The sequence below is a fragment of the Mytilus galloprovincialis genome, chromosome 4 (assembly GCF_965363235.1).
Source record: "Mytilus galloprovincialis chromosome 4, xbMytGall1.hap1.1, whole genome shotgun sequence".
In the NCBI taxonomy this organism is placed as follows: Eukaryota; Metazoa; Mollusca; class Bivalvia; order Mytilida; family Mytilidae; genus Mytilus; species Mytilus galloprovincialis.
This window is the reverse complement of record NC_134841.1, coordinates 83,903,933-83,916,522: the sequence shown is the minus strand read 5'-3', so window position 1 is coordinate 83,916,522 and position 12,590 is coordinate 83,903,933. Positions and strand designations below refer to the sequence as shown.

The 12,590-nt window shown below is 29.9% G+C and overlaps 1 long non-coding RNA gene across 1 annotated transcript; it reads left to right on the top strand.

Annotated features, from left to right (window-relative positions):
• Nucleotides 1-4,266: 4,266 nt before the first annotated feature.
• Nucleotides 4,267-11,381, top strand: LOC143073189 (uncharacterized). Its single transcript, XR_012977417.1, has 3 exons — nt 4,267-4,405; nt 5,382-5,551; nt 11,171-11,381. It is a non-coding gene; the product is annotated as an uncharacterized LOC143073189 (long non-coding RNA).
• The last annotated feature ends 1,209 nt before the right edge of the window (nt 11,382-12,590 follow it).

The following is a 12,590-nucleotide window of genomic DNA, read 5'->3' as shown; positions in this document are numbered from 1 at the left end:
GCTACAAATTTTGTTAAACTGAACTCATTTTTGTTGAACCAAACTCACTTTTGTCCGGCACCCCGTATTTGTATGCATTAAGCAAGAGTGGCATTCCGTTGTATTATGTGCCAATTCGAAACAGTTATGCGAGAATTGTCTCCCTTTAACAGGTTCATTATTTTATAATTAAGTTTAGGTTTCTGATATAATTTTGAATAATTACAAAATGTATCAATTCAATATATTTCAGTTTTGTTATTGGTGTATTAAAAACATTGATGTACGAATATAATTTCATAAATTTGAAACGTTTAAAATGATTACATACCAATATAAAAAACCGTTCATCATTTTTGAAAAAGACTATGAATGACTATGAATCAAATAATTTGTCTGCCCTTGATGATCATAAATGATTGAACTTATCAGAAGAAATATTATTCATTTCTTTACCAGAAAACTTGAAGTGTATTCCTAATGTTTACAAAGAAATGTTTAAAGGTTTTGATCTCTTAAGAGATGATATTGAATTTGATCTTAGCACTGAAAATGTATATGATCAACCCTTATTTTGTAATCCAAATGTGTTGTTCGATGGAAAAACTGTTATATGGTATGATTTTATAAATGCTGGAATTGTTCAAGTAAAAGATATATGTTATGAAGTTATAGAGGGGTTTTTACCAGAAATGGCTATAGTTGAGATGATACAAAATGTAACTAATCATTGTGATATTAACAGTATTGTTAAAAGATATAATACTTTAAAAGTTGCATTGCCTAAAGAATGGACAGAAATTATTCATAAAAATATTCATAGGAGAAATGTTTCTCGCTCTATAAATATTAATGTCATTTTCAAAGATAAATTGTCAGAGTTTTCTATGTGTTCGACAAAAGAACTGTATTTGTTACTTACTAGTAAACTATGTCAGCATCCTATTTGCTATAAAAAGTGGACAGAAGTTTTTGAGATTGAAGAGAATGATCTTTGTAAAGTATGGAAAAACGTTAATTTCTATTGGAAACCATCTATTTTAATGGATCTAGATTTTAAAATAGCACATTATTGTATTTTCACAAATTCTAAACTTATGACTATGAAACTTATAAATTACAATGTATGTGATGTATGTGAAAAGGAAGTAGAAAATATCACTCATTTATTTCTATTATGTTCTGAATTAGTAGAATTTCATCTGTTTATGCAACAGAAGTTGTCAGTTTTATTTGATAATGTTGATTCTGACAAAATTGATAATTTAGTGTATGAAGAGGTATTTATGTTTGGTTTATTTGGATCTATCAAAGGCGTAAATGTAAGTTTTGTCAATTTCATGTTATCTGTAGCGAGATATTGTATCTTCAGAAGAAGGAATTTACTTAAAAATTTAAACAGTAATGTTGATCTTATTAGACTATTTAAATACACTGTAAAACATTATATAACTTACCTGTATGAATATTTGTGTGATGCAAAATGTATGAGAAATGTTTTTGAGAAACACTTTTTAAAAAATAATATTCTGGTACAAGAAACCGAAGGTGTCATAACATTTAATTTCTAATTATTGTGCTGATTATATATATATGATTATACTTAAAACATTGCTTTGTGATATTTTTGTGTAATATGTAATATATCTGTTGTATATATATGTTGAAGAATTGAATAAAGATAAAAAAAAAATGAACTGTGAACACCTAAAAAAAAAAAAATAAATTGATTGACCAGAGATAACTTACGGTAATGTATTACTAGCAATTACTTTTTTATTGTAGCTTATTCAACGTTAAAACAATTTTCCACTATAAACGAATGTTACTCTATACAAATATAAGGACTTTGATAGCTAAATCTATAAATTTTATTAGATATTATGATTTTTTATTGCAATAGATTAATATGCTAGTCTATGTAATGTCTCTCTTATGTCCCTCATATGAATACATTCACAACTCGGCAAAAAGAGCAGAACGATTTGTTCCAAAAGGAAAACTGTTACTTCATTGCAAAACTCGTCCTCAAAACGGAACAAGTATATTGTTAATATAAATAAAAAGAATCTAAATCATTTAAGTGTCAGAGAATGTTTTGTGTGAATCCGTAGGATTGTTTACAAATTATGATGTATGATCCGTTACTCATTTAAGATATTTGTAATAGAACTATTTACAATGTTCATTATTTTCAGTGAAAGAAAGTCGGACTATGTCATTCAAGAAAAAGATCTAGATGTGAAGTAGATCTTATAGTTCAATGGTATCCTAAATGTAATGTCCACTTGGACAATGCAGACACTAGCTGAAATGTGGCGTATTGCGTGGCAGGGCATCATGAGTCTATCTGAACGTGAAATTGAAGAAGTTGGAAAGATGTAAACAATAAGTTTACAAAACACATTAGGATGAGTTGCAATATATTAAAATGGTTTATTCTTAAAAAAACAATATTTTGTGAAACAAATTTCGCAACAGGGTACTACAATTAATCCATGATTGATAGTGAAAAACAATGAGTTAAAGTAAACATATATGTAAAGAACTGCTTATAGTCGATTCGATCTCATACAGGACATATTTTGATGCCACCAGATGTATTTTTGTCTGTAAGTTGCTTTTTCATTGATGTCCAAATCATCCCATTCCAATATAACGGAAGTGATCAGAGTTTTAATCTTGATTTATCAAAGAGTTGGGACCTGTTTATCGCAGCTCTCTTAGGATTAGGACATGTCCTTAGACCAACTTCTTATACAATAATAATTTGTTACCTTTAATTTAAAACCAATAATTAGTTTTCTAATTAACTATATTAAAAAAAAAACAAAATTATTGATAACATATTATATGATATTTTATTTTTTTTACATTGTATTTGTATTTTTTTTAACAATACTTCGGACATCGCTTAGGACGTCCTAGCTAAGATATTCCTAAGATAGCTTCGATGTGCATGCTGAGACATGTCGTAAGTCGGTCCTAACTTTATCCTAAATTCTGTCCTAAGAATTTCTTTAGACGGAACTTAGAACAGTTTCGATAAACAGGCCCCAGAATTGTAAGTAATGCGTTAACCTTCGCATGTTTCAAATTTTGTTTTGTTTACTTTGGAATTTAAAAAGGAAATCCAGTGTCTGCGATGTAGATGATTGTAATTAAATTACTTATAATTCGTAAATTCGGGTCGTCGAATTTAACTGGAACCTTGTATCAAGGAGGTTATATTATTCTAATATAACCTCCTTGCTTGTATATAATGAACTCTTAAACATAGGAGCACAAAAAGTTTAAAAATGAAACAAATATTTTATTATACTGACGCAATAAAAGTAGTATTCTACTTTTTTCAACACTTAATGTTGCAGAAAAAGAAGACCTATCTTAGATTAATGACATCTACCAGTAATTATTTAAATTTCCTTAAATAATGTACTCTGTAATAATACTTTATTCAGAAGCAATACAGCTTATAGAATATATATTGATTTTTAATGCAGCAGTTTACTATTATTAACAATAATTATACAAAATACACAAATACATATTTCATCATCGTTAAACTTTGCTTTTGTCTAGGTTTTACACTAGTTTTTTTTTTTAAATTCTGATTTTTCTTTATATGACAGAAATATTGCTGTTGTTAACCATTTGCTGTTTTAAGCAGTAAACAGTTGTTAATTTTTGATTTATGAATCAGTCTATAATGTAAAATTAACACGTTTTAAAGACCGCCCTCTGCCACTTTAGTGATTAGATTTAAATTGAGTTGTTGACCTTACGAGACGACACTGACATCGATACCATGAAACAGTCCAGTCAGTCAGAAATAGTGAGGGCGGAGCTTTATCATTCAATTCAGTTTCTTTGTTTGAAATTAAAATAATATTGATTACACCAAATAAAGGAAATCATAAATTTATTTTCCGCTAAGGTTGAAACTGCAATAATATTTCTAGGTGAATGATTATTGGGATGTTGATTGAAATTTCTGTGGTTTCAAGATAAAAAATGACAATCATGTCAATTTCTACTCCTCGGCACAACTCAGGGTTTACCATACAATCAATATTAGGTGATACTGACAAAGAAAAAACAAACTCTCAAGATAAGGATACGAGACGGAAACGTAAAAACTCAACAGAAAGTGATGACTGCAATTCATGTACTCAGAACCGGAACAGTGAAGAACACTTCGACCCATGTAGAGTACCATTACCGTTCGGAACATATGATGCTTTTTCAAATGACAATATTTTAAGAAAACTGCAGTATGCGCAGTATGGACATTATTTATCTCAAGAATATATGTCTCGGACACAAGAAGATTTCAGAACTTTTTGTATTCCTGGATCTAATGAGAGAAATAACCCTTTTTATTTGCCATTACCACTCACAAACAATTTTCAGCCGAGCAATCAAGGTACGTATTTTTGTGAATTGTGTATATAAATCACATTGTTCGATGACTTTTCATTTTTTCATCACAATATACGAGTTTTGAGGTGTTAAATGTACACAAAGACTTGTGTAAAAACTTAAGACGAGCGAGTTAAACTTCAACACATTGCAGCCATCATTTGTCGCATTGGTTATGACATCACTTCTGTAGAAATCAGATGACAATTTGGTTATGACATGTACACTACTTCTGTTTGAAATGTTTTATGCACTACCCGAAGGAGGATAAAATAGTTGAAATTAGTATAATGAGGTATTTACAAAAACCCAAACATTCAGTATAATATTTTATGATTATTATATATGTATTGAGTAAATCTCGTGTTTTATAACATTAAATTAAAAAATCCACAATTTATAATAATTATATGTTTGTATTAAGGCTACTTTTTCTGAAGATATTAATGAACACACTAAATGCATTCATTTAAATCTATTAAAAAAACAATAACAAGCACATAAAGGTGCACGTTTGAAACATTGAATTTCTCCTAAACTGTGTATTAAAAAATAATAATTTAAATCACGCATTTAAAATCAAAAATACAAAAAAAACAAGGAATTTCTTTCTACATTTTACATATCATTTGTCAAATTCTGTATTATTATATTAAAAACTAATTAATTTATTTATTTATTGGTAAATAAAATAGAAGACTGAATCGTTAAAATATGATATAAACCCATCATTCAAATAACACAAAAAAAAACACACATCACCATGGATATGTTTTCTGATATATTGAAAATATAATTCCAGGTTTAAAAATCTGCTAATTCCTATTTCATGTAATTAGTCATTCAGTTAATCGTGGAATGACCAAATTAAGATCTGAATAAAGATGTAAATAACACACAAAAGTTCAATTTCCAAGATAAAGTGTAAATAAGCATATTTTTTGTACAATAGTAACGTTTATTATTTCATTTATATGCAGGTGCAAATTCCAATTTACTGTTCCCACACTTGCGAAAGCCAAAACGAATGAGAACAGCCTTCTCTCCTTCTCAGTTACTACGCCTAGAACATGCCTTTGAGAACAATCACTATGTCGTTGGACAAGAAAGAAAACAGTTAGCCGCAGGACTAGCTTTAACTGAAACACAGGTAAATTTCCTTTTCAAATAAATTTTAAAATATGATTTTAATACTGGAAATGTTTGAGTAAGAATAAACTATGCATAGATACCATGATTAACATTTGTACACCAGTTGCGCGTTCCATCTGCAAAAAGACTCATCAGTGACGCTCGGATAAAAAAAAATAAAAAGGCAAAATAAATAACGAAGGGCATTGAGGCCCCACAATGTCGTAAGTTTATGTCAAATATAGCTAAGGTAATCTATTCCTTGGTTAGAAAATCCTTAAAATTTCGATAAATTCAAAATTTTGTCATTAGTTAATTTATAATGATGACCATGGATTACCTACCTCTGATGCCATTTTTATGCGTTATATATGAAGATGCGAATGATATTTCATCCTATCTATTGCACAACAGACCCATTAAATGCCTCCTGACACATACTTATTAGAAATTATATGGTTAATCTGACTGATTGTAAAATGTGCAAACGGTTGTTAAAGTTTTCTTATCCACATCTAAAATGCACAAATAACCGCATACATATTCAGTTCAGTTAAATAGGTGCATTTATACGTTATAATCGTTAAACAAAAGCGCAGCGATGAACAAAGAAGTATTTTATTTCAAAAGGTAATTGTCAATTGTACCATTTCAGCAATCGCATTTTCTAATTCATAAAATGTGTCAGACGTCAAATTTCGATATACTATATGCAATTCTGTAATGAATTTGTATATTTTGTATTTATGGTATTCTTTGAGATAGAATTGAGATGTCATCTCTCGAGAATACTACTAAACGGACAGATAAAAATAGTTAACCTTTGAATTTTAATACTTATACTTAAGTAAATAATAAATCCAATTAAGAATAGAGGAAGTAAATGAGACAAACTTCAAATACAATTTCCGCGGTCTTGATCAATTCAAGAAGGTTCAACAGTACTAAGCATCTTCACATGCTAGTACACGCAGAGATTGGATACTATTGGTCTCAATGTATATCATGCCGGGTATCTGTAGTTTTTATTCAAACCATTCGATCAAAGCTGGACTAAACGTTGAAAAGAATAAAGTTTTTAGTACAGTCAGCTGCATTTTTTCTTAATGATTTTAACAAAGTATATCATCAATATGAGGTAAAGCTACCATGCATGTTTAATCGTATATATATATATATATATATATATATAGATTTTTTTTTAAACTTTTTTATATATATATATATATATATATATATATATAAAAAAGTTAAAAAAAAAATCTTCGTAGCAACATTTTAAGAAAAAGAGTTTCATATCCAATGTAAAGCGCCTGAAAATTTTTTTTTTTTAATTTGAACGAACGAAATATTGTCGATAACTATTTAGACAATCATATCATCAAGTAAGACTAGGTTTTAAAATTTTCGAATCAGATCTTATGAGTTAAACAAATTATTGCAGGAGAAGGGAACATTTGCCACACCTCTTTACACTCTCAATGAAAGCTGTTTCAGTATTTCAGCTGAACATCTTTTTCCGCATGTGGTATACCATTGTAAATTCATTTTGTCTATTAGTCTACTTGTTTTTAAAATTTGTGATACAGTAGATTATTCATTGGTCTAAAAATTATGCAAAACTGACCAAAAACTCCATTTATAAACAAATAGAACGGATTTTTTTAGTGACGTGAAAAGTGCATTAAATGTGGGTAGATAACCGCTTGGGATTTATTTTGTCACACCTCAAATTTAAAAAAAGACATTACTTGAAGCTTCAAATTAAAAGTTCAAATTTCAGTAAAAGAAAAGAACAGACTAGGCCCTTATCGCACACTCACTGTCAATGTAGAATTACGCCGTTTAATTTGTTGACGAAATACATCATTTATTCGATGTAATTCATACTTAAATTCATATTCGTGTTCAAATTGGTTTTTAGACTTGTTTTCGTCATTTCGTCGTTTGTTTTTTCACGGTGTTTTCTTTCTACTTTCAATTTTTAACTGTCCCAATGTGATCTTTTCTTCCCCCTTTTTAAGTAACATTGTTTATTTATTCAATATGGCCGTATCAAAAAGTGTCCAGTAATCCAACTGTGGTAGTCATTCCAATCCAGTTAGGAATAAATAAATGGCTAATTGTTAAAACATAATTGTGTAAATTACCATGTTGAAGCAATAAATTCTCACCAAGGTTAACATGGTGTGGTATTTTAAGTAATTTGAGGATACATTTTGATTACGGAAAATTAACTTTATACAAAACTATGACTTGACAGACAATTAACCCTTTACCTCTTCGAATGCAGCTAGACTTGTGTAATAAATTACTTATAAATTAAGTAACATTTATTGTGTAAAATTATTGCAGCGGAATTTCATATCGGCATTTAAAATGATCTATTGTTGATTAAAACTCATTAGCGATTTTAAAATATTATTTGTCGTTGATCCATTTTAAGGTCTAATTTCAGGCTCTCCGTATATATTGTTTGTTAATGACAATGCTATAAATAATGAAGTCTGTACGTTTGCTAAAAAAACAGAGACAAATATTTCAAAGATATTTCAGGATAACAATATGTTTCTAAAACATGCATTTATTGATATGTTTTGGAGTTTTAATAGTATGAAGTCAATTTTCACTGATTTAGTACAGATCTTTGTTGAAGCTGAATCCCTCTTCCGGTTGCGGGATTTTCTCGCTGTGTCGATGACCCATTGGTGGCCTTCTGTTGTTTTCTACATTTTAGTCGGATTGCTGTCTCTTTGAAACACTCCCCATTTCCATTCTCAATTTACTGTAAATTGACTTATATCTAGCAATTGACTGTGATACTTGTGAAGCACACTGTTATACAAATACATGTATTATTCAATTTTCCAAAAGGGAGAATAAAAATCCTTTTGTCCTTTTTAGATGTTGACCAACAAATATTGATCTCATGCAAGTATCAACTTAATTAATAACACCCCCCCCCCCGTAAAAATATGGTCATTTTATTGTTAAAACGAATGTTTAGATCAAGTAATGTTTGACGTTTGACATAAGATATACCTATAGCCATTTTACTCAAACTAGTATTTTATTTTTCCAATACTTTTATGGACTTGGGACTTTCTTAAGCTTTACTTATTGTGTAGAATTCTATCTATTTTTGAAGACTGCGTTCCCTTCTTTAATAGTGTATGTTTTTGTCGTTGGATCGCTGTCATATTGACATATATTTCGTTATGGTTTCCTTTTTATCCCCCTTTTTATATATGCAACACTGGCATAAGTAATCTATAGCACCACTCACGAGATATTTCAAATTAATATATATTTTCTACTGTGATTTTTCTTGAATTCGTGTAAGAGTACTTCTGATAAATAAGTTGGTTTTCCTCTCGTTAAAAAACCTTAAAGTAAGGCAGGATATATCACCTTTATCAATATTGATGTCACAGATGAATATCAATGATCATTGTTCTTTCGACTGTCCTTTTCCCGTTGATAAGTGGTTACTATATTTAATGTAAAAGAAACATTTCCGCGAGATCCAGAGCACAACAGTTTATTCCAATTATTAATGTTGTTCGATTTATTCAATAGCTTTACTTGAATAATATTGGGAAACGTTCGATTGGTTAGAACTACAATGTGTTTTTTTTCAAAAGTAGAAAGTTTTTTTTTATGTTACTTTCAATTCGTGCAGTATCCAATTAGTATGCGCGTTAATCAGATGATTTTAGTGTTACTTTACATTAAAAATGTAATATTCTCCATTCTATCACTGGCCGTGACAATTTCTTGTTCAATATTGCTTTGGTTGTTGTGTTCAAAACATCCTACACGAGCAAGGGGATCTTTTTCAAAGAGGGGACTCGTTGGTCACTACTGAAAAATGAATAATTCTCATGATATCTGGAAATAGTTTGATTGATATATCCACCAATAAATCCAAGAGAAAAGAAACAATTCATCGGTTATCCCTGAATTCGAAATTGATTACTGGGCGAAGATTGAAATGTGTGCAAAATATTTCGTACCTGTGGAAATTTGATTGAATGTGTTGGTCATCTATATTACATAAAAAAGATATAAGATTTCCGCAATATTTTCGAATTGTGATGATTTATAATAAATTTATTAACGTATATGCTTCATTATTTAATGGCATCTAATGGTTGAAGAAAGCAATATTCTGAAGACTGATTTTCGTCAGAGACATGATCGAGTTATTCAATACTCAAAACTGGCTCGGATCGCTACATTTTGACATGCCATCTTGAGGACTAATTCGTGCAGCTTTATATTCAGAACAAAAATTGCCATCTCAAATTAATGCATAGTGTGAAAAAAGTTTTGTTACCTTTTGTTCTTAGCCAATAAGGCATTAGAATTACCCGTTTTTACAATAAGAGTCCTGTCACTTAGATCCTTGTCTCAATGGAAATATGTCAGTATATATGACACTTTATCGGAATAAGATCGGGATCAGATAGTCTTAATTTAGGCGTCGTTAACAATACTAATGAGCTATTTGTATTATTCTCAGATCGACATTTTATGGGCTAATAACCTATATAAATTTCATATTACAATACAGTTTTTACATGATCATTTATCAAGAGTTCAAGGTGTTAAGAATATCTACAAGTACCTACACGGTAGTTAAGATATCTATCCAGAACAAATTGACCCATGACCCGAAATAATATGGACTTCGGTGTTTAAGGAACAAAACAAGTTTTTGTGCAGTCGTCAGTGCTGACAAAAGCACTATAAAATACGTTTCAAAAATGATTTATTGAAGGAGATCAGTGGGTTATCTTAAAATCTGCAGGAATCGCATAGACAAATATACAAATTACGACATAAGCAACACATGCTTGTGCTCATGAGATATAATATACATATACACATACTTAAAAATATATATATTTATATATATATATAAAGAAATGAAAAATTTCAGAGCGATTTATTCAGCGTAGTTGTAGCCTATTATCAGATACCGATTTTTTTTAATTCAATAACGACAATGTTGCTACTTTGCTTGCCAAAACCTGCTACAAAATTTTATTGAGAAGAACCAATATCTTATTTCACTCGTTCTAAAAGAAACAAATATTTTCTTTCATCTAGTATAGATGGACACTGTAAATCTTGTAAATGTGTTAAAATTTGTTGATCTGTATACATTGTGTCTTAAGAGTCCTCATAATTTTTTTAAGATTGGTGTATACAATGCAAAAATGTTTCAATATTTTAAGATTATTCCTGTGAATCCCATTATATGTTTGTATGCATGTGGTGAGACTATAATAAAATATTGAATCTGCATGAATCTGTAATCAGTACAAACAGTTTAAAAGGAAGAAAACAAATTCACTGTATTACAATTACTATTTTCACACTTTTCTATCAGATAATTATAACTAATGCCTTATTAAACAAACAAGGAAAACTTTGTGTTAAATGAAGCTTGACAAATTTCTACTTATTTTATCTGATTGCGTGATAAAATTCATAATTTTGGTATTGCACCATTCGTTGAATGTTACTTAAAGTTAGATTGCAGATATTAATCATTTTTATCGACAATTAAAATTTTGAACAATGCATCAGAGATTCATTAAAATGTAAATTGATCTTTATTGTGTTACAGGTCAAGGTTTGGTTTCAAAATCGGCGTACGAAACATAAACGTATTAAAGCTGAGGATGAAATGACAAGGTCGTTAGCCAGAAGTTTGGGAGGACAAGACAATAGTCATCCATCACAATATAACCCATCAGACTCAGAAAGTGACATTGAAGTGTGATTCAATTCATAACTAATTCAAGTGTTTTCCTGGAAACAGACTGCAATAACATTGTATACAAATAATTGAAACTTTAACAATTTGAAAAATAGACTAAGTACATCGAATCCTAATAACTTGACATGGGAAAACTACTTCTGATAGTATTTTCAAATTTAATAAAATGTATTCATATTTGCTCTTAACTTGCTTTTTGTTATTTTACAATAATTAGACCAAAACTGATCTTACTACTAAAAAGTATCGTGAATAACTGATACTACTCCGTATAACTAATAATTAAATAATGACTGGGGTATAGAAATATGGTAACATGGACCTTTTTTATGTCACATCAGTGAAGTATTATATTACTTTCATGTTTATAGCTTCACCGAGCCACAGGGAGCGTTCGTTGTACTGTTCGGTATGTACAAGTAAAAAAGTATCGCCGGACTACTCCGTATAACTAGTAACCAAAAGGATGACTTGTGTATATCAATATGGTCACCTACAACAAGGAATTATTTTATTACTTCTATGACTGCAGTAAGACCTTTCCACATGAAGTGTTCGTTGGACTGTTTGGTATATACATTGTACTTGGAATAAAACGAAGGGATATTTTAATCCGATACCCTGCTTTGAGAGGTCACCACAATCTGTGTTCACGACGGGGATAAATATGTTTGCTTAACCCCCTAACCTGGGAAATTGGTGTAGCAGTACAACATAAGAACAAACTATGAAATTCAGTTGAAAATGGCTTACATCATCAGATGGATACACATAGACATATATCTAACAAACACACAAAGTAGACGTGGCTAGGTACTTATACATTCCAAAAACAAACAGACACGAAGTACATATCTGAAAGTACTCGCAGTTACTGAAAGCTAGTTCAAAGTCAAGAACGACTAATGAAAATAATCATGTATCTGTGACTATCAATCAGTACACATCCAACGGATTTAGTATTTTCATCAGTGGATCTCGAAACCACATTTGAGTCATAATCGGCTTAAAAATATATGTTCAACCGAATGATGAATTTAGAATCAAGAACACATAAAAAAGTCTCGAGTTAACAGCAATCAATATCAGACTATAGGTAGCTCTTGGCAGTGCATGCGCTCATACTATCGATAGATTTAGACACCTACCCCCTTTCAAAATATATTTCACATCAATGCAAGAGTGACAACTAAAAATTTAAAAAGGAAAATACAGAAAAAACTGAAATATAATGTAACCCCCCATCATTTTTGAATAATTTTCATTT